Source organism: Pelophylax lessonae (genome assembly GCF_965119305.1).
Source record: "Pelophylax lessonae genome assembly, chromosome: 12".
Taxonomy (NCBI): domain Eukaryota; kingdom Metazoa; phylum Chordata; class Amphibia; order Anura; family Ranidae; genus Pelophylax; species Pelophylax lessonae.
In genome coordinates this window covers 22188772-22211322 of record NC_138779.1, presented here as the reverse complement: position 1 = coordinate 22211322, position 22551 = coordinate 22188772, and the positions used below count along the sequence as shown (strand labels likewise).

At 38.1% G+C, this 22551-nt stretch overlaps 1 long non-coding RNA gene across 1 annotated transcript in view; it reads left to right on the top strand.

Annotated features, from left to right (window-relative positions):
* The window catches only part of LOC309567852, a 463599-nt gene that overhangs the window by 366836 nt on the left and 74212 nt on the right, over positions 1 to 22551 (top strand). The window lies entirely within an intron of this gene.

Below are 22551 nucleotides of genomic sequence, written 5' to 3'. Positions count from 1 at the left end.
CTAAATTCAGTGCTGGGACAAGGTCATCTAGAGCGGTGTTTCTCATCTCCGGTCCTCAGGGCCCACTAACAGGCCAGATTTTAAGTATTACCTTGGGGAGATGCAGACTAGAATACTGCAATCACTGAGCAGCAAATGATATCACCTGGGATGTATTTCAGTTTTCTTGCAAACCTGGCCTGTTAGTGGGCCTTGAGGACCGGAGTTGAGAAACACTGATCTAGAGCCCAGGGAAAACATGCCAAATGCATGTCCTGTGCGGGAACTGCTGCCCGTACACCTAAATGAGCTGCTGTAGCTGCGTGAAAAGCAGGAAAAAAGTCCCTGCATCTTTTTCAAAACGCAGCCGCAGGGAAATCGCATGGTGCTTTTGATCTTTTATGGATCAGTGGGGATCTACATAGCAGAGCGGACACGGACCTGTCACCCACCTGCTTACTGGGGAATCTGTACAGGAGAGTGGACACGGATCTGTCATCCACCTGCTCAGCGGGGATCAGTGGGGATCTGCATAGCAGAGCGGACACGGACCTGTCATCCACTTGCTCAGTGGGGATTAGTGGGGATCTGTATAGCAGAACGGACACGGACCTGTCATCCACCAGCTCAGCGGGGATCAGTGGGGATCTGCATAGCAGAATGGACACGGACCTGTCATCCACCTGCTCAGTGGGGATCAGTGGGGATCTGCATAGCAGAACGGACACGGACCTGGCATCCACCTGCTCAGCGGGGATCAGTGGGGATCTGCATAGCAGAACAGACACGGACCTGTCATCCACTGGCTCAGCGGGGATCAGTGGGGATCTGTATAGGAGAGCGGACACGGACCTGTCATCCACCGGCTCAGCGCGGATCAGTGGGGATCTGCATAGCAGAACAGACACGGACCTGTCATCCACCGGCTCAGCGCGGATCAGTGGGGATCTGCATAGCAGAACCGACACGGACCTGTCATCCACCGGCTCAGCGGGGATCAGTGGGGATCTGTATAGCAGAACGGACACGGACCTGTCATCCACCGGCTCAGCCGGGATCAGTGGGGATCTGCATAGCAGAACGGACACGGACCTGTCATCCACCGGCTCAGCGGGGATCAGTGGGGATCTGCATAGCAGAATGGACACGGACCTGTCATCCACCGGCTCAGTGGGGATCAGTGGGGATCTGTATAGGAGAGTGGACATGGACCTGTCATCCACCTGCTCAGCGGGGATCAGTGGGCATCTGTATAGGAGAGTGGACACGGACCTGTCATCCACCTGCTCAGTGGGGATCAGTGGGGATCTGCATAGCAGAACAGACACGGACCTGTCATCCACCTGCTCAGCGGGGATCAGTGGGGATCTGCAGACAGATCCCTCATTGAGCAGAGGGATCCGCTTAGCAGAGTCCGCCCCGTCTGCACAGGGCCTTAGGCTGGTTTCACACTTGTGCGATGCAAGACATCGCATGTAATTCGCACCGCATTGCTGTGCAGGTCACATGCGATATCTGTGCAATGCGAATTCAGCCATACAAACTGTATGGCTGAAATCGCATCGCATTTGCACCAACATTTTCGGATCCTGGAATCGGATCACATGGGTTTTCACACCTATGCGATCCGATTCCTTCACCATTTGACAGTTCGCACTGCGATCTGCATTCCGATCTGGGGGTGCCATTACCTTTACATTTACACCCCCAACGGTTCGCAGACCTCAGTGTGATCCAGTGTGCGATTCAGGTGACATGCAGTAACTGGCACTGAATCGCATCGCACCAGTGTGAACTGGGACTTAGTGCTGCTGATCTCCTACAGCCTCTTTGCAGCAACTTCCTGCCTCTATGTCCTCCAGCAATGAAATTAAATGGTTATGGGCGTAGGAGATGAGATAAAAGCTTCTAAAAGGAGACACAAGCAGTAATAAAGGTTTTCCTTCCCAGTCACTTCAACACTATGCAACAGTTTGCTCATAGGCTTGTGCACAGGGTGTGCCGGATGTGCCTGGGCACACCCTAATCACCCCATGCGCATTATTGCTCTGTATGCCAGCAGGAAGATTGGAAAGATCTCCCTCTTACCGCTTCGACCATAAGAGACGTGTTTACGCATTTCTCTTTCACTGTGCCGGAAGGGAGATCAATGTGTCGGGGTCATACATATGTAGACACGCACACACGTGTTTGAGGTTTGGGGTGCACACCCCAAGGCAATAGGCTGCCCACACCTATGACTTGGGTCACTTTAACCACTTCCGGACCGCCTACCGCATGCATACTGCTGCAGGGCGGAACGGCTGCGCAAAATCACGTACATGTACGTGCACGAGATGTCGGGGGCACGTGAGCGCCGCCGGAGCGCTGCTCCCGCTGTGATTGGAGCCAATCAGCAGGTCCAATCAGCAGGACAGAACGGCGGTCTGCCTATGTAAGCAAGGCAGAATGCTCTTCTGTCACAGAGTAATAGAGAGATCTGCTGAAACACACATCTCTCTTTTCCTCGCAGGGATCCTCAAACTACGGCCCTCTAGCTGTTGAGGAACTACACATCCCATAATGCATTGTAAAACTCTGACATTGACAGACATGACTAGGCATGATGGGACATGTAGTTCCTGAACAACTGGAGGCCATAGTTTGAAGAACCCTGCCTCTAGTGCAGTGATGGCAAATCCTGGCACCCCAGATGTTTTGGAACTATGTTTCCCACGATGCTTAACTACACTGCAGAGCATCTTGGGAAATGTAGTTCCAAAACATCTGGGGTGCCAAGGTTCACCATCACTGATCTGGTGCATCCACTCCCCCACACAGTTAGAAAGCACTCCCTAGGAGCACACTTAACCCTTTGATCACCCCTGGTGTTAACCCCTTCCCTGCCAGTGTCATTAGTACAGTAACAGTGCATTTCTTTTTTTTTTTTTTTTTAAGCACTGATCACTGTATTGGTGTCACTAGTCCCCAAAAAGTGTCACAGATTTTTCCGCCGCAATGTCGCAGTCCCGCTAAAAATCGCTGATCGCCGCCATTATTAGTATAAAAAATTTAAAAAAATAAAAAGTCCGTAAAAATGTATCCCATGGTTTGTAGACGCGATAACTTTTGCGCAAACCAATCAATATACACTTATTAGGATTTGTTTTTTTACCAAAAATATACATATTGGCCTAAAATGACGAAAAAAATTTTTTTTTTACATTTTTTTATGGGATATATATTTTATAGCAGAAAGTAAAAAGCAAAAAAAAAAAAAAAATTATATATATATATATATATATATATATATATATATATATATATATATATGTATATATATATTTTTTTTTCAAAAATGTCGCTCTTTTTTTGTTTATAGCGCAAAAAATAAAAATCGCAGAGGTGATCAAATACCACCAAAAGAAAGCTCTATTTGTGGGGGGAAAAAAGACATCAATTTTATTTGGGCACAGCGTCGCACGACCGCGCAAAAAACACTGGCGAAGCACACAGTTAACCCTTTGATTGCCCTAGTTGTTTAACCCCTTCCCTGCCAGTGTCATTAGTACAGTGAGATGCATATTTTTGCACTGATCACTATATTAGAGTCATTGGTCCCCAAAAAGTGTCAAAACTGTCAGTGTCCAATTTATCCGCCACAGTGTCGCAGTCCCGCTATAAGTTGTGGTTTTTGTTTTTTTAACCAAAAATATGTAACAGAATAAATATTGGCCTGAACTGATGAAAAAAATGTATTTTTATTTTTTTTTTTATTTTTTTTTTTTAATTGGCTGTGTTATATTGCAGAAAGTAAAAAATAATGTTTTTTTTTTTTTTCAAAATTGCCTGTATTTTTTTTTTTATAGTGAAAAAAATAAAAACCGCACAGGTGATCAAATTCCCACCAAAAGAAAGCTCTATTTGTGGGAAAAAAAAGACAACAATTTTATTTGGGTACAGCGTCGCAAGAGTGCGCAAAAAACACTGGCTAGGCACACAGTTAACCCTTTAATCACCCTAGATGCTTAACCCCTTCCCAGCCAGCATCATTAGTACAGTGACAGTGCATATTTGTTTTAGCAATGATCACTGTATTAGTGTCACTGGTCCCCAAAAAGATTCAAAATTGTCCAATTTGTCCGCCACAGTGTCACAGTCCCGCTATAAGTTGCTGATTTTTTTTTTTTTTAACCAAAAATATGTAGCAGAATAAATATTGGCCAAAATTTATGAGGAAATTAGATTTTTTACATTTTTTTTTTTTTGGATGTGTTTTATAGCAGAAAGTAAAAAAAAATACTTTTTTTTTTTTCAAAATTGCCTATATTTTTTTGTTTATAGTGAAAAAAATAAAAACCGCACAGGTGATCAAATCCCACCAAAAGAAAAAAAATATTTTAAATTACCTGTATTTTTTTGTTTATAACACAAAAAATAAAAACTTATTGTGATTTTTTTTTTTACCAGAAATATATAACAGAATAATATTGGCCTGAATTGATAACGAAATTTTATTTTTTTACATTTTTTATTGGAATTTTTTTTAGCAGAAAGTAAAAAATATTGTTTTTTTTTTGTTTTTTTTTTCAAAATTGTCTTTCTTTTTTTGTTTATAGCGCAAAAAAATAGAAACCGCAGAGGTGATCAAATCCCACCAAAAGAAAGCTCTATTTGTGGGAAAAAAAGACAACAATTTTATTTGGGTACAGCGTTGCACGACCATGCACTGATCACTGTATTAGTGTCACTATTCCCCAAAAATTGTCAAGAGTGTCAGTTACTGTCCAATTTGTCTGCCGCAGTGCCACAGTCCCATTATAAGTTGCTGATTTATTTTTTTTTACCAAAAATATGTAACAGAATAAATATTGGCCTAAATTGATGAGGAAATTTAGATTTTTTACATTTTTTTTTTTGGATGTGTTTTATAGCAGAAAGTAAAAAAAAATACTTTTTTTTTTTTTTTTTTTCAAAATTGCCTATATTTTTTTGTTTATAGTGAAAAAAATAAAAATAAAATTGGCCTAAATTGATGAGGATATTCGATTTTTTACATTTTTTTTTTTAATTGGATGTGTTTTATAGCATAAAGTAAAAAATATATTATTTTTTCAAAATTGTCGCTCTTTTTTTATTTCTTGTGCAAAAAATAAACACCTGCAGAGTTGATCAAATACTAATCAATATACACTTATTGGGATTTATATTTTATTTTTATTTTTTTACCAAAAATATGTAGCAGAATAAAAATTGGCCTAAATTGATGAGGAAATTCGATTTTTTAAAAAAATTTTATTGGATGTGTTTTATAGCAGAAAGTAAAAAAAAATATATATATTTTTTTTTTAAATTGTCGCTCTTTTTTTGTTTATTGCGCAAAAAATAAAAAACGCAGAGGTGATCAAATACTAATCAATAAACAATTAATGGGATTTATATTTTATTTTATTTTTTTTTTACCAAAAATATGTAGCAGAATAAATACTGGCCTAAATTGATGAGGAAATTCGATTTTATACATTTTTTTTTTTTAATTGGATGTGTTTTATAGCAGAAAGTAAAAAAATATTTTTTTTTTCAAAATTGTCGCTCTTTTTTTGTTTATTGCGCAAAAAATAAAAACAGCAGAGGTGATCAAATACTAATCAATAAACACTTAATGGGATTTATATTTTATTTTATTTTTTTTTTTTACCAAAAATATGTAGCAGAATAAATATTGGCCTAAATTGATGAGGAAATTCGATTTTTTAAATTTTTTTTTTTTTTGGATGTGTTTTATAGCAGAAAGTAAAAAATATATATTTTTTTTCAAAATTGTCGCTCTTTTTTTATTTCTTGCGCAAAAAATAAAAACCTGCAGAGTTGATCAAATACTAATCAATATACACTTATTGGGATTTATATTTTATTTTTATTTTTTTACCAAAAATATATAGCAGAATAAAAATTGGCCTAAATTGATGAGGAAATTCGATTTTTTAAATTTTTTTTATTGGATGTGTTTTATAGCAGAAAGTAAAAAATATATATATTTTTTCAAAATTGTCCCTCTTTTTTTGTTTATTGCGCAAAAAATAAAAACAGCAGAGGTGATCAAATACTAATCAATATACACTTATTGGGATTTATATTTTATTTTATTTTTTTTACCAAAAATATGTAGCAGAATAAATATTGGCCTAAATTGATGAGGAAATTAAATTTTTTAATATTTTTCTATATAGATAGATAGATAGATAGATAGATAGATAGATAGATAGATATGTATATATATATATATATATATTTGTTTTAAAATTGTGGGTATCTTTTTTTGTTTATAGCGCAAAAAATAAAAACCACAGAGGTGATCAAATCCCACCAAAAGTAAGCTCTATTTGTGGGGAAAAAAAGACAACAATTGTTTTTGAGTACGGCATCGCACGGCTGCGCAATTTTCAGTTAAAGCAATGCAGTGTCGTTTTGCAAAAAATAGCCTAGTCATTAAGGGGGTAAAACCTTCCGGCGCTGAAGTGATTGAAAGGGCCGTTCACACCAGTGAGCTGTGCTTAAAGGCATGGCCACTAGAGGGCACTGCGACACACAGTGTAAGTCCCAATGCATTCAACTGTTTTTTTTATTCTTTACTGACATTTAGCTGACATTTCAATACAGTTGTATGCATGACGGCGATGTGGTGGTTTGCGGTAAAACGCACTGCGCTGAACAAAATGACTGCCTGCAGTTTAGCTGTACACATGCAACCAATGCCGTTTCAGCTGAGCTGTGTTTTTCGCCGCATAAAAAAAAAATCTGCCGAAACCCGGGATCGAACCAGGGACCTTTAGATCTTCAGTCTAACGCTCTCCCAACTGAGCTATTTCGGCTCTGTAACAACCAAAAATTTTAGAAAAAGTGGGGGGAGGAGACGGTGTTTAACACTTTCACTGCTGGACTAATTTCTCCATTTTATTTAAAAAAAATTTTTTTTTTTTTTTTTTTACAAAATGCATACAATTGTGTTTTTTTACATTTTTATTTTTTTTAATTTTTATTTTTTTATTTTTTTAGGGCCAGTTCACATCATAGAAACGCAGTCCAAAAAGTAGAACTTCAGGCAAAACTTTGGCTAGAGTAATGGCGGCCATACACTGTACCAAAAATCCTTCCAACTCATTTTCCAAAAACGAACACTCGGCCGTGAGAGCAGACGATCGTCCCGTCATGTAATGACCGCACTTTGATCGATAATCCGTTTGATGGACGTAAATTAATCCGTTTTTCGTGCATTTTGTCACATATGCCCAGTGCAACCAGTTCAAGAAACACATTAACCACTTCTGGCCCGGAAGATTTTCCCCGCTAATGACCAGGCCATTTTTTGCAATTCGGATATTATTTAACTGACAATTGCGCGGTCGTGCAACGCTGTACCCAAATAAAATTGATGTCCTTTTTTTACCCACAAATAGAGATTTCTTTTGGTGGTATTTGATCACCTGTTCGGTTTTAATTTTTTGCGCTATAAACAAAAAGAGAGCAACAATTCTGAAAAAAAATATATATATATTTTTCACTTTCTGCTACATAACATCAAAAAACAAAAAAAAAACTACATATTTTTGGTAAAAAAAAATCCCAAGAAGCGTATTTTGATTGGTTTGCGAAAAAGTTATCGCGTCTACAAACTAGGGGAAAGATTTATGTCATTTTTATTTATTTATTTATTTTACTTTTTTACCCCCTTAATGACAAGGCCATTTTTTGCAATTTGGTTATTATTTAACTGACAATTCCGCGGTCGTGCGACGCTGTACCCAAAACAAATAGAGATTTCTTTTGGTGGTATTTGATCACTTGCGGTTTTAATTTTTTGCGCTATAAACAAAAAAAGAGTGACAATTCTGAAAAAAAAAATAAAAAAACAATATTTTTCACTTTCTGCTATAAAACATCAAAAAACAAAAAAATGTAAAAATCTAATTTTTTTCATCATTTTAGGCCAATTTGTTTTCTGCTACATATTTTTGGTAAAAAAAAATCCCAATAAGCGTATTTTGATTGGTTTGCGCAAAAGTTATTGCATCTACAAACTACGGGAAAGATTTATGTCATTTTTATTGTTATTTTTTTTTTTTACTAGTAATGGCGGCGATTTGTGTATTTTAGCGGGACTGCGACATTGCAGCGGACAGATCGGACCCCTAACTGACATTTTTGACACTTTTGGGGGGACCAGTGACAATACTACAGTAATCAGTGCTAAAAATATGCACTGCCACTGTACTAATGACACTGGCAGGGAATGGGTTAACACCAGGGGCGATCTAAGGGTTAAATGTATGCCTAGGGAGTGTTTTCTAACTGTGAGGGGGATGGGCTTGTGGAACCAATACTAAACGAAATACTAATACTAAATACTAATATAAAATTACTAATTAATTAAATTAAATTATTTAAACGAATTAAAATACTAAATACTATTATACTAAATACTAATATAAAATTACTAATTAATTAAATTAAATTATTTAAACAAATTAAAATACTAAATACTATTACTAAAAAAAAAAAAAAAAAAAAAAAAAAAAAAACTAAATTGGAGGATCACAAGCGCTCTGTGTTCATTCCGGAGAGAACAACGGTCTGCTGTGTTTACAACAGCAGACCTCCATTCTCTATTCACGGGGAGCGATCGCAGGTGCCCAGCGGCAGTCGTGGGCGCTGGCCCTGTGGATCTGCTTCCTCGCTGCCAAATGGAGGTGGGCGCGCACCACCGGCGATGCGCACGCGCCCCCCAGGAGCACTCCTGCCAATTTCGATACAGGTACGGCGATTCGCGCAGCCAAGCCAGCCTGCAGCAGTATATCTGCGGTGGGCGGTCGGCAAGTGGTTAAAGTAACGCAGTGCCGTTTCGCAAAAAATGGCCTGGTCATTAAGGGGGGTAAAATCTTCCAAATCTGAAGTGGTTAAAGGCTCATTCATATCAAGGCATGGCCACTAGAGGGCACTGCGACACACAGTGCATGCAACTGTTTTTTTTCTTTTTTTACTGACAGCTGACATTTCAATACAGTTGTATGCACGGCGGCGATGTGGTGGTTTGCGGTAAAACGCACTGCGCTCACTGCGGTAGCTGTACACATGCAACCAATGGCGTTTCAGCTGAGCTGGATTTTTCGCCACATAAAAAAAAAAGATTTTCTGCCGAAACCCGGGATCGAACCAGGGACCTTTAGATCTTCAGTCTAACGCTCTCCCAACTGAGCTATTTCGGCTCTGTAATAATGAAAATTTTTTGAAAAAGTGGGGGAGGAGACGGTATTTAACTCTTTCACTGCTGGACTAATTTTTCCATTTTATTAAAATTTTGTTTTTGTTTTTTGTTTTTTACAAAATGCATACAATTGTGTTTTTTATTTATTTATTTATTTATTTATTTATTTATTTATTTATTTATTTATTTTTTTTAGGGCCAGTACACATCATAGAAACGCAGTCCAAAAATTAGAACTTCAGGCAAAACTTTGGCTAGAGTAATGGTGGCCATACACTGTACCAAAAATCCTTCCAACTCCTTTTCCAAAAACGAACACTCGGCCGTGAGAGCAGACGATCGTCCCGTCATGTAATGACAGCATTTTCATCAATGAACCGTTCAATGGACAAAAATTTATCAGTTTTTCGGTCATTTTGTCACATATGCCGAGTGTAACCAGTTCGGGAGAGAAACACATTAACCACTTCGGGACCAGAAGGATTTTCCCCCCTTAACCACTTTACCACCGGAGGATTTTGCTGTCTTACGTCCAGGCCACTTTTTGCGGTTCGGCGCTGTGCGACTTTAACGGACAATTGCGCAGACGTGCGATGCCCTACCCAAACGAAATTTACGTCCTTTTTTCCCCATAAACAGAGCTTTCTTTTGGTGGTATTTGATCCCCTGTGTGATTTTCACTTTTTGTGCTATAAACAAAAAAAGAGCGTAAATTTTGAAAAAATAACAATATTTTTCACATTTTTTTATATGAAATCCCCCCCCCCCCCCCAAAAAAAAAGTAAAAATCCCAATTTTTTTAAATTTTTGGCCAATTTGTTTTCTGCTACCTATGTTTGGTTAAAAAAATCACAATAAGCGTATTTTGATTGGTTTGCGCAAAAGTTATTGCGTTTACTAACTAAGGGAAAGATTTTTGTCATTTTTGGTGTTTTTTTTTTAACGAGTAATGGCGGCGATCTGCGTTTTTTTTTGCGGGACTGCGACATTGCGGCGGACAGATCGGACCCTTGACTGACATTTTTGACACTTTTGGGGTTACCAGTGACATTGCTACAGTAATCAGTGCTATATATATGCGCTGTTACTGTAAAAATTACACTGGCAGGGAAGGGGTTAACTTTATTGGAGAGGGAGGGGTTAATGTATGCCTGGTGCTTACTGACGTGTGTGGGGGGAGGGGACTGAGTGACACAGGGACAGATCGGATGTCCAGCTATGCTGAATCCTGCAATCTGACCCTGCCTGTCACTTAGGAGATCCGCCCGCTTGTGTTTACACAAGCAGGCGGATCTCCACACTCGATTCCCCGACGATCGGGGAAGAGCGGCGGCGATCACCGCCGCTCCTCCCCTGGCCCGACTCCCGCTGTGAATGAATACAGCGGGAGCGAGCCTCCGGCGGTGCGCGAGCGCCGCCCACAAGGGGAGGGGTCAAGCGACGTAGGTCTACGTCGCTGGAAGATAACTAACCACTTTGCCGCAGTAGAGCTCGAGTGAGCGGTCGGCAAGTGGTTAAAGAGGAAGTAAACTCTTCCTTTTTTTTTTTTTCCTTTCTTTTTCCCCTGCAAAGTAAATGCATAATGTGCTAGTATGTGCGACGCTGCACCTAAATAAAATTGATGTCCTTTTTTCCCACAAATAGAGCTAGAGATAGAAAATTTGATCACCTGTGCGGTTTTTATTTTGTTTGCGTTATAAACAAAAAAAGAGCGACAATTCTGAAAAAAATAAAAATAATAATAATGTTTTTCACTTTCTGCTATATAACATTCCCAAAAAAAAAAAAAAAGCATTTTAGGCTAATTTGCATTCTGTTACATATTTTTGGTAAAAAAAAATCCCAATAGCTGTATATTAATTGCTTTGCGAAAAATTTATCACATTACTAGTAATGGCGGCGATCTGCGATTTTTAGCGGGACTGCGACATTGTGGTGGACAGATCGGACCCCTAACTGACATTTTTTGACACTTTTGGGGTTACCAGTGACATTACTACAGTAATCAATGCTAAAAATATGCACTGTTACTGTAATAATGACACTGGCAGGGAATGGGTTAACACCAGGGGCGATCTAAGGGTTAAATGTATGCCTAGGGAGTGTTTTCTAACTGTGAGGGGGACGGGCTTGTGGAACCAATACTAAACTAAATACTAATACTAAATTACTAATTAATTAAATTAATTAAACTTATTAAATTAATTAAATTCAATAATTTAAACTAATTAAAATACTAAATACTAATACTAATCATACTAATCAGTGCTAAAAATATGCACTCTTACTGTAATGATGACACTGGCAGGGAAGGGGTGAGATCAAAGGGTTAAATGTGAGCCTAGGGGGTGTTTTCTAACTGTGAGGGGGAAGGGCTTGTAAAATAAATACAGAGACCTGTGTTTCTAAAAAGGAGGAACACAGGAGCTCTGTTTTGATTCCTGAGAGAACAACATTGTGGGTGATCAAAGGGTTAAATGTAAGCCTAGGGGAGTGTTTACTCACTGTATAGGGGCGGGGTTTGTGAAATGACCATAGAGACATGTGATCCTATATAGAAGGATCACATGCGCTCTGTGATCATTCCAGAGAGAAAAACGGTCGGCTGTGTTTACACATTTGACAAATCGCATGTCAAATTGGAGTCAATTGCTACCAATGGCACCATCTGTATCGGTGCGACGCCGACTTTGCACCGATTCCCAAAAGTCGTTTCTGCACTGCTATTGGTGACTTTGGGGAGCGATTTCAATAGACATCTGTGCAGGAACCCTAAAAAAATATAAATAAATACATTTTTAAAATTTTTTTAAAAAAATACGACAATTGTATGCATTTTATATAAAAGAAAAAAAAATTAAATGGTGGAAAAATCAGTCCAGCAGTGAAAGAGTTAAATACAGTTTCCATCCCTCTTTTTCAAAAATTTTCAATCATCAAGGAGCCGAAATAGCTCAGTTGGGAGAGCGTTAGACTGAAGATCTAAAGGTCCCTGGTTCGATCCCGGGTTTCGGCAGAAGATTTTTTTACATGGTGAAAAATCCAGCTCAGCTGAAATAAGATTAGAAAATGATGTCGTAATTTCATCTCAACACCAAAAACGAAAAAAAAAAAAAGTAATAATTTGCAAACTTGTAAACGAAGTCTGAATTTCGCAGTGAAAATCACAGTAATCTACCATTTTTAGTGGGACTGCGACATTGTGGTGGACAGATCGGACCCCTAACTGACATTTTTTGACACTTTTGGGGGTACCAGTGACATTACTACAGTAATCAGTGCTAAAAATATGCACTGTTATTGTAATAATGACATTGGCAGTGAAGGGGAGAGATCAAAGGGTTAAATGCGAGCCTAGGGGGTGATTTCTAACTGTTAAGGGGAAGGGATTGTAAAATCAATACAGAGACCTGTGTGTCTAAATGGGAGGAACACAGGAGCTCTGTTTTGATTCCTGAGAGACCAACGGTCTGCTGTTTTTACAACAGTAGACCGCCATTTTCTCTTCACGGAGAGCGATCACCTGTGCCCGGCGGCAATCTCGCTCTGACAATCGCAGCGATACCTCACATGTGTGATCTGAACACCGTTTTCATTTGTGGGCATGACTTACAGTACGTATGCGTTTTCTTTGGTGTACGAGCACGCCGGGACTGGGGTACTTTAAACCCTTTTTTTTTTAATTATTTTATTTTATTATTTTATTTATTTTTATTATTTATTTTTTCCTATTTATTTTATTTTATTTTATTATTTTATTTATTTTTATTTTTTTTTATTTATTTTATTTTATTTTTTTATTATTTTATTTTATTTATTTTTATTATTTTATTTATTTTTTATTTTTTATTTTTTTCTCTATTTATTTTATTTTATTTTTTATTTTTTTTCACTGTGTCGTTCAATAAAATAAAATAAAAATAAAAATCTGATCACTTTTATTGCTGCCATGTAATGTAAACATCCCTTGTGAAGGTAATATTCAGTGACAGGTACTCTTTATGGAGGGATCAGGGGTCTAAAAGACCCCAAGCCCCTCCACTGCACTTCAAAGTAGCACACATGTGTGATCTGAACACCGTTTACATTTGTGGGCACGACTTACAGTATGTATGCGTTTTCTTTGGTGTACGAGCACGCCGGGACTGGGGTACTTTAAAACCTTTTTTTTTTTTTTCTATTTATTTTATTTTAATATTTTTTTATTATTTTATTTATTTCTATTTTATGTATATTTTTATTTTTTTTCTATTTATTTTATTTTATTTTTTATTATTTTATTTATTTTTATTATTTTTTTATTTTTTATTTTTTTCTATTTGTTTTATTTTATTATTTTTTATTATTTTATTTTTTATTTTTTATTTTTTTTCCTATTTATTTTATTTTATTTTTTATTTTTTTCACTGTCCCTTTTAATAAAAAAAAAATCTGATCACTTTTATTGCTGCCACAAGCAATGTAAACATCCCTTGTGAAGGTAATATTCAGTGACAGGTACTCTTTATGGAGGAATTGGGAGTCTAAAAGACCCCCAATCCCCTCCACTGCACTTCAAAGTATTCAAAATGCCAAAATCTGAAATTATTGAATACTGACAATTTTTTTTTTTAAATCAGCGCCATTGGCTGCTGAATAACCTGGAAGTGACGTCCCTTCCGGGTTACATGATGGGAGACCCGATCTAAGTCAAATTTTGTTCGGGACTCCAAACAGCCGGCGGACATGCTGGCTGGTCACACGGGTCTCCTGGTGGGACCTGGTTAGCAATGATTACTGTAGTAATGTCACTGGTCCCCCCCAAAAGTGTCAAAAATGTCAGTTAGGGGTCCGATCTGTCCGCCGCAATGTTGCAGTCCCGTTAAAAATCGCAGATCTCCACCATTACTAATTAAAAAAAAAAAAATGACACAAATCTTTCCCTTAGTTTGTAGACGTGATAACTTTTGCGCAAACCAATCAAAATACATTTATTGGGATTTTTTTTTACCAAAAATATGTAGCAGAATATAAATTGGCCTAAAATCATGAAAAAAATTTGAGTTTTACATTTTTTTTTTTATAGAGAATGTTTTATAGCTACTCCTGATGACGTCTGTATGACGAAACGCGTAGAGTGTCACTGCATCACTTCCGCCTTTGCTTTTGGGACGCACTTCCGGACAGCTTTCCGGAACAGTTACAGCGCGGCAGACCTCCCGGCTCATGTTGATTTTAACCTGTTGACCACCCCCCCCCCCCGCCTTTTTACTGCGACAGAGTGACCTTCCTGTGCAAACCGACATAGACCTACGTCAGTCACGCGCCGGCAGCTAGGGGGCGAGCGCGCACCGCCCCCACTCGCCAGCGGTGACTCCGATGCATGGGACAAGCGGCTCCGATTGCCGCCTGACACCCGCGATCATTCCCCACTGAGAGAGAAGAATAAATACAGCTGACCGTTCTTCTCCCTGGAATGATCACAGAGCGCCTGTGATCCTTCTATATACGATCACAGGTCTCTATGGTCATTTCACAAGCCACGCCCCCCACAGTTAGAAACACACCCCTAGGCTCACATTTAACCCCTTGATCACCCACAGGGTTAAACCCTTCCCTGCCAGTGTCATTATTACAGTAACAGTGCATATTTATAGCACTGATTACTGTAGTAATGTCACCGGTCCCCCCAAGAGTGTAAAAAATGTCAGTTAGGGGTCCAATCTGTGCGCCGCAATGTCGCAGTCCCGCCAAAAATTCCAGATCGCCGCCATTACTAGTAAAAAAAAATGACATAAATCTTTTGCGCAATCCAATCAATAAACGCTTATTGCGATTTTTTTTTTTTTTTTTTTACCAAAAATATGTAGCAGAATACAAATTGGCCTAAAATGATGAAGAAATTTGATTTTTACATTTTTGTTAATTGGGAATGTTATATAGCAGAATGTGAAAAATATTGTTTTTTTTTTTTTCCCGAAATTGTGCTTTTTGCTCTTTTTTTGTTTATAGCGCAAAAAATAAAAATCGCAAAAGTGATCAAATATCACCAAAAGAAAGCTGTTTATGGGGGAAAAAGGACATGAATTTTATTTGGGTACAGCGTCGGTTAAAATAACGCAGTGCTGAATCGCACAAAAATGGCCTGGTCATTACGGGGGGGGGGGGGGGGGAATTCCTGCAGCTGAAGTGGTTAAGCTTTGAGAGCAAAAGAGAGAAGCTGATTGGTTGGCATTGAGCAGCTGATCAGGATTCTGGCAGCTCCAGCCCACTTCCCAGCAATGTCAGGATGGCCGAGCGGTCTAAGGCGCTGCGTTCAGGTCGCAGTCTCCTCTGGAGGCGTGGGTTCGAATCCCACTTCTGACAGCAACATTTTTACTATTTACAGAAGAATTGCAACATGATATTCCCAATATGTGAGATAATGACAGTACAGGGAGGGGAGCGCCTACCTGACAAAGTCCAACAGGTCACATGACAGTGCGCTTTACTTTGTTGTCACACTGCCAAGATATATATATATATTATTCAATATTCTTTTTTGCATTATGTTTTGGGGGGAACATGGGATTGAACCACTTCTGGACCGGAAGGATTTGCCCCCTTAATGACCAGGCCATTTTTTGCGATTCGGCACTGCGTTACTTTAACGTACAATTGCGTACATAGGCAACGGGGATCTGCCTATGAAACAACGCAGATCGGCGACCTATCAGTAGGGAAGGCATGGATCCTGTGTTCCTGCAATGCAGATATACGTATCTATGCCTTCCCCTAGTAAAAACCCCTCCCCCACTATACAAACACTGGCTAGGCACGTATTTAACCCTTTGATCGCCCCTGGGGTTAACCCCTTCCCTGCCAGTGTCATTATTACAGTGACAGTGCATATTTTTAGCTCCGATTACTGTAGTAATGTCACTGGTACCCCCAAAAGTGTCAAAAAATGTCAGTTAGGGGTCCGATCTGTCCGCCGCAATGTCGCAGTCCCGCTAAAAGTCGCAGATCGCCGCCATTACTAATTTAAAAAACATAAAAATATCCGCTAGTTTGTAGACGCGATAACTTTTGCGCAAACCAATCAATCTACTCTTATTGGGATTTTGTTTACCAAAAATGTGTAGCAGAAAACCTAAAATGATGAACAAAATTTGATTTTTCCATTTTTTTTTATTGGGAATGTTTTATAAAAATATTGTTTTTTTTTTCCCCAAAATTGTGTTTTTTTTTTTTTGTTTTTTTTGTTTATAGCGCAAAAAATAAAAATCACAGAGGTGATCAAATACCACCAAAAGAAAGCTCTATTTGTGGGGGGGAAAATACATCAATTTTATTTATGTACAGTGTCGCACGACCGCGCAATTGTCAGTTAAAGTAACGCAGTGCCGAATTGCAGGAGGGGGGTGAATGTTCTGCAGCTGAAGTGGTTAAGCTTTGAAAGCAAAAGAGAGAAGCTGATTGGTTGGCATTGAGCAGGTGATCAGGATTCCGGCAGCTCCAGCCCACTTCCCAGGGATGTCAGGATGGCCGAGCGGTCTAAGGCGCTGCGTTCAGGTCGCAGTCTCCTCTGGAGGCGTGGGTTCGAATCCCACTTCTGACAGCAACATTTTCACTCTTTACAGAAGAATTGCAACATGATATTCCGAATATGTGAGATAATGACAGTACAGGGAGGGGAGCGCCTACCTGACAAAGTCCAACCGACCAACAGGTCACATGACACTGCGCTTTACTTTGTTGTCATGCTACAATGATATATATATACTGTATATATATATATATATGCACACAGTGTATATATTAATTTTTGCAATATATTATGTTTTGTGGGGTACATGGGATTGAACCACTTCTGGACCGGAAGGTTTTACCCCCTTAATGACCAGGCCATTTTTTTGTGATTCAGCACTGCATTAATTTAACTGACAATTGCGCGGTCGTGCGACGCTGCACCCAAATAAAATCGATGCCCTTTTTTCCCCCACAAATAGAGCTTTCTTTTGGTGGTATTTGATCACCTGTGCGATTTTTTTTTTTTTCTTTTTGCGCTATAAACAAAAAAAAAGAGCGACAATTCTGAAAAAAGAAAAACAATATTTTTTACTTTCTGCTATAAAACATTCCCAATTAAAAAATTTAAAAAATCTATTTTTTTCATCATTTTCGGCCAATTTGTATTCTGTTACAAATTTTTGGTTAAAAAAAATCCCAATAAGTGTATATTGATTGGTTTGCGTAAAAGTTTTTGCGTCTACAAACTATGGGAAAGATTTATGTATTTTTATTTATTTATTATTTACTAGTAATTTTTTTTTTTTACTTTCTGCTATAAAACATCCAATAAAAAAAAACTATTTTTTTCATTATTTTAGGCCAATTTGTATTCTGTTACAAATTTTTGCTTAAAAAAATCCCAATAAGTGTATATTGATTGGTTTGCGCAAATGTTTTTGCGTCTACCAACTATGGGAAAGATTTATGTATTTTTATTTATTTATTTTTTTTAGTAATTTTTTTTTTTTTTTTACTTTCTGCTATAAAACATCCAATAAAAAAAAAAAAACTAATTTCTTCATTATTTTAGGCCAATTTGTATTCTGTTACAAATTTTTGGTTAAAAAAAATCCCAATAAGCGTATTTTGATCGGTTTGCGCAAACGTTTTTGCGCCTACAAACTAGGGGAAAGATATATATGTCATTTTTATTTATTTATTTTTACTAGCAATGGCGGCGATCTGCAAATTTTTAGCGGAACTGCGACATTGTGGCAGACAGATCGGACCCCTAATTGACATTTTCTGACACTTTTGGGGGGACCAGTGACATTACTACAGTAATCAGTGCTAAAAATCATTAAAAAATAAATAAATAAATAAAAATAAAAATTTTTTAACATTTTAGGCCAATTTGTTTTCTGTTACAAATTTTTATTTAAAGAAAAAAAAAAACCCAATAAGCGTGTTTTGATTGGTTTGCGCAAACGTTTTTGCGCCTACAAACTAGGGGAAAAGATGTATGTCATTTTTATTTATTTATTTATTTTACTAGTAATGGCGGCAATCAGCGATTTTAAGCGGGACTGCGACATTGCGGCGGACAGATCGGACCCCTAACTGACATTTTCTGACACTTTTGGGGGGACCGGTGACATTACTACAATAATCAGTGCTAAAAATCATAAAAAAAAAATTAAAAATCAAAAATTTTTAACATTTTAGGCCAATTTGTTTTCTGCTACATATTTTTGGTAAAAAAAAAAAAAAAAATCGCAATAAGTGTATTTTGATTGGGTTGCGCAAAATTTATCGTGTCTACTAACTAGGGGAAAGATTTATGTAATTTTTATTGTTTTTTTTTTTTTTTTACTGGTAATGGCGGCGATCTGTGATTTTTTTAGCGGGACTGCGACATTGCGGCGGACAGATCGGACCCCTAACTGACATTTTTGACACTTTTGGGGTTACCAGTGACATTACTACAGTAATCAGTGCTATACATATGCTCGGTTACTGTAATAATGACACTGGCAGGGAAGGGGTTACTACCAGGGGCGATCAAAGGGTTAAATGTGTCTCTAGGGGGTGCTTTCTAACTGTGGGGGGGATGGGCTTGCTGCATGAATACAGAGACCTGTGTTTCTAAATCAGAGGATCCCTGTGTTTATTACTGACAGAACAACGGTCTGCTGTGTTTACCGCCGTTCGCTCTCCACGGGAAGCGATCACGGGTGCAGACAGGTGGGCCGTTTTGCGGGACAGAGCCGAGCTGCCGCAGTAAAAACGACAGAGACTGGTCGGCAAGTGATTAAAATTGTTTATTGTAGTATAAAATTCAGATTTCATCTACAAGTTTGCAAATTATTTTATTTTTTTTTTTTTTTGGTGTAGAGATGAAATTATGACATCATTTTCTAATCTAATTTCAGCTGAGATGGATTTTTCACCATATATAGAAAAAAAGTTCTGCCGAAACCCGGGATCGAACCAGGGACCTTTAGATCTTCAGTCTAACGCTCTCCCAACTGAGCTATTTCGGCTCTGTGGTGACAGAAATTTTTGAAAAAGAGGGAAGGAGACGATGTTTAACTCTTACACTGCTGGACTGACTTTTCCACACTTTAAATTATTTTCTTTTTTTTTCTTTTATACAAAATGCATACAATTGTTGACAAAAAGTCCGTAAATGTATCCCCTAGTTTGTAAATGCGATAACTTTTTACGCAAACCAATCAATATACGCTTATTAGGATTTTTTTTTTTTTTTTTACCAAAAATATGTAGCAGAATACAAATTGGCCTAAAATGATAAAAAAAAAAAAATTGATTTCAAAATGTTTTTTATTGGATATATTTTATAGCAGAAAGTAAAAAAAAAATACATATATATTCTTTTTTTTTTTTTTTAAATGTCGCTCTTTTTTTGTTTGTAGCGAAAAAAAAAAAAAGACATCAATTTTATTTGGGCACAGCGTCGCATGACCGCGCAAAAAAAAAAACAAAAACAGTGGCGAAGCACACAGGTAACCCTTTAATCGCCCTAGATGTTTAACCCCTTCCCTGCCAGCAGTGGCGGCTGGTGCTCAAAATTTTTTTGGGGGGGGGGGGCGCAAAAAGAAAAATGTAAAAAGAAAAATGTAATAGGTATTGCTTTGCGGCAAAAAAACGCGGTAAAAATATTGCATGACTTTGAGGTCATGGTTCAGGCATGGCACAGGTGATGGTATAGGCATGGCACATGTGATGGTATAGGCATGGCACAGGTGATGGCACAGGTGATGGTATAGGCATGGCACATGTGATGGTATAGGCATGGCACAGGTGATGGGACAGGTGATGGCATAGACATGGCACAGGTGATGGGACAGGTGATGGCATAGACATGGCACAGGTGATGGCACAGGTGATGGCACAGGTGATGGCATAGGCATGGCACAGGTGATGGCATAGGCATGGCACAGGTGATGGTATAGGCATGGCACAGGTGATGGCATAGGCATGGCACAGGTGATGGCACAGGTGATGGCATAAACATGGCACAGGTGATGGCATAGGCATGGCACAGGTGATGGCATAGGCATGGCACAGGTGATGGCATAGGCGATGGCACAGGTGATGGCATAGGCATGGCACAGGTGATGGCATAGGTGATGGTACAGGCATGGCACAGGTGAGGGCACAGGTCGGCTTCAATCACTTACCTTCTGACGGCAGCGGGATGGCGGGATTCCGGGAACGAGACGAGCAGTGCCGTGGACGTCCTCCTCTTCAGTCTTCTGTCTTCCGGTCCGGGCGGCGGGAAGGAGATCGGGCGGTGACGGTGCGTGACTGACGCACGCACCGTCACCGCCCCCATTGCGAGTCAGCGATGTCTTGGATGATGATTGGTCCAGGCTGGAGACTGGACCAATCACAGCCAGGATATCACAAAGGTGGGGGTGGCTCAGCGCTTTTTCCTGCGCCCAGGTTACGCCCCCAGAAGGCAGCCAATCGGCGCCTCTTCTGGGTCGTAAACCCCACACCCCCCCCCCCCCCATAGCCACCAGGCCGAGCGCATAGGCCTGCGAACACAATTTTTTTTTTTCAAAACTCTATTTGTTCTTTTTGTCATTTTTTTTTTTCTATTTTTTTTTTCTTTTTTTTTTAAAGGGGGGGCGGTGCTCTGGCGCCCCCTATGCACGGGCCGCCACTGCCTGCCAGTGTCATTAGTACAGCGAGAGTGCATATTTTTAGCACAGATCACTATATTAAATATTAAATAAAAAAAATCCCTTAGTTTGTAGACGCGTTAACTTTTGCGCAAACCAATCAATATACGCTTATTGTGATTTTTTTTTACCAAAAATATGTAGCAAAAAACAAATTGGCCTAAAATGTTAAAAATTTTTGATTTTTAATTTTTTTTTTTTGGGGGGGGGGGGGGGGATGTTATATAGCAGAATGTGAAAAATACCGTATATATATATATATATTTTTTTTTTTCAGAATTGTCGCTCTTTTTTTGTTTATGGCGCAAAAAATAAAATGTGATCAAATACCACCAAAATAAATCTCTATTTGTGGGGGAAAAAGGACGTCAATTTTATTTGAGTACAGCGTTGCACGACGGCGCAATTTTCCGTTAAAGTATTGCAGGGCCGAATTGCAAAAAATGGCCTGGTCATTAAGGGGGCAAATCCTTCCGGCCCAGAACTGGTTAAAGCGGTAGTGTACTTTTTACCTACAGGTAAGCCCTATAATGAGACCTATAATAATATAATAATAATATTAACCTCCCTGGCGGTATGATTATGTCAGGAATTATGTACCAAAAGCGGTACAATTCTTTTCATGGAAATTTGGCGTTCTGTATTATAGGCCTACAATTCTTAGTAATTACTGACTTAAACCTGACCAAAACAAGAGTCTAGTAGACATCCCAGATGTGATAAATTTGAAACACAAACACATGAATTATAATCGAATCAATAATATAATTTTATTATATAATATATATAATAAAATTATATTATTGATTAGACTATAATTCATGCATTATATATATATATATATATATATATATATATATATATATATGTGTGTGTGTGTATATATATATATATATATATATATATATATATATATATATATATATATATATATATATATATATATATATAACGCATGAATTATAATCGAATCAATAATATAATTTTATATATATATATATATATATATGTGTGTATATAGGTATATATATATATATATATATATATATATATATACATGTGTGTGTGTGTGCATATATATATATATATATATATATATATGTATATATATACATATATACATATATAAAATGTGTTTTGTGTTTTGTGCAACTTTTTTTTTTTTTTAATTTCCCTTCCTAGTTCCGCTCCCATGCAGCATTGCTGCTGCAGGGAACGGAACTAGGAAGTCATCACACCGACGGAGGACGGAGGAGCGGCGGGACTCTCAGCTGGCGGTCACAGCAATGAGAGATCATCGCTGGATCGCCAAGAGAAGGTAAGAGAACACCGCTGCGCTCTCTGCACATCCACCCTGAGCGTGACTCGGGGATACCAATCCTGGTATGAAAAATCCACCCCGAGTCACGCTCGGGGTTACCGCTAGGGAGGTTAATATAATAATATAATAATAATAATAAGGCCTATAATAATATAATATAATAATAATAATAATATAATAATAATAATAATACCTATAATAATATAATAATAATATTAATATAATAATATAATATAATAATAATAATATTATAATAATAATAATAATATTAATAATAATAATAATAATAATAAGACCTATAATAATATAATATAATAATAATAATA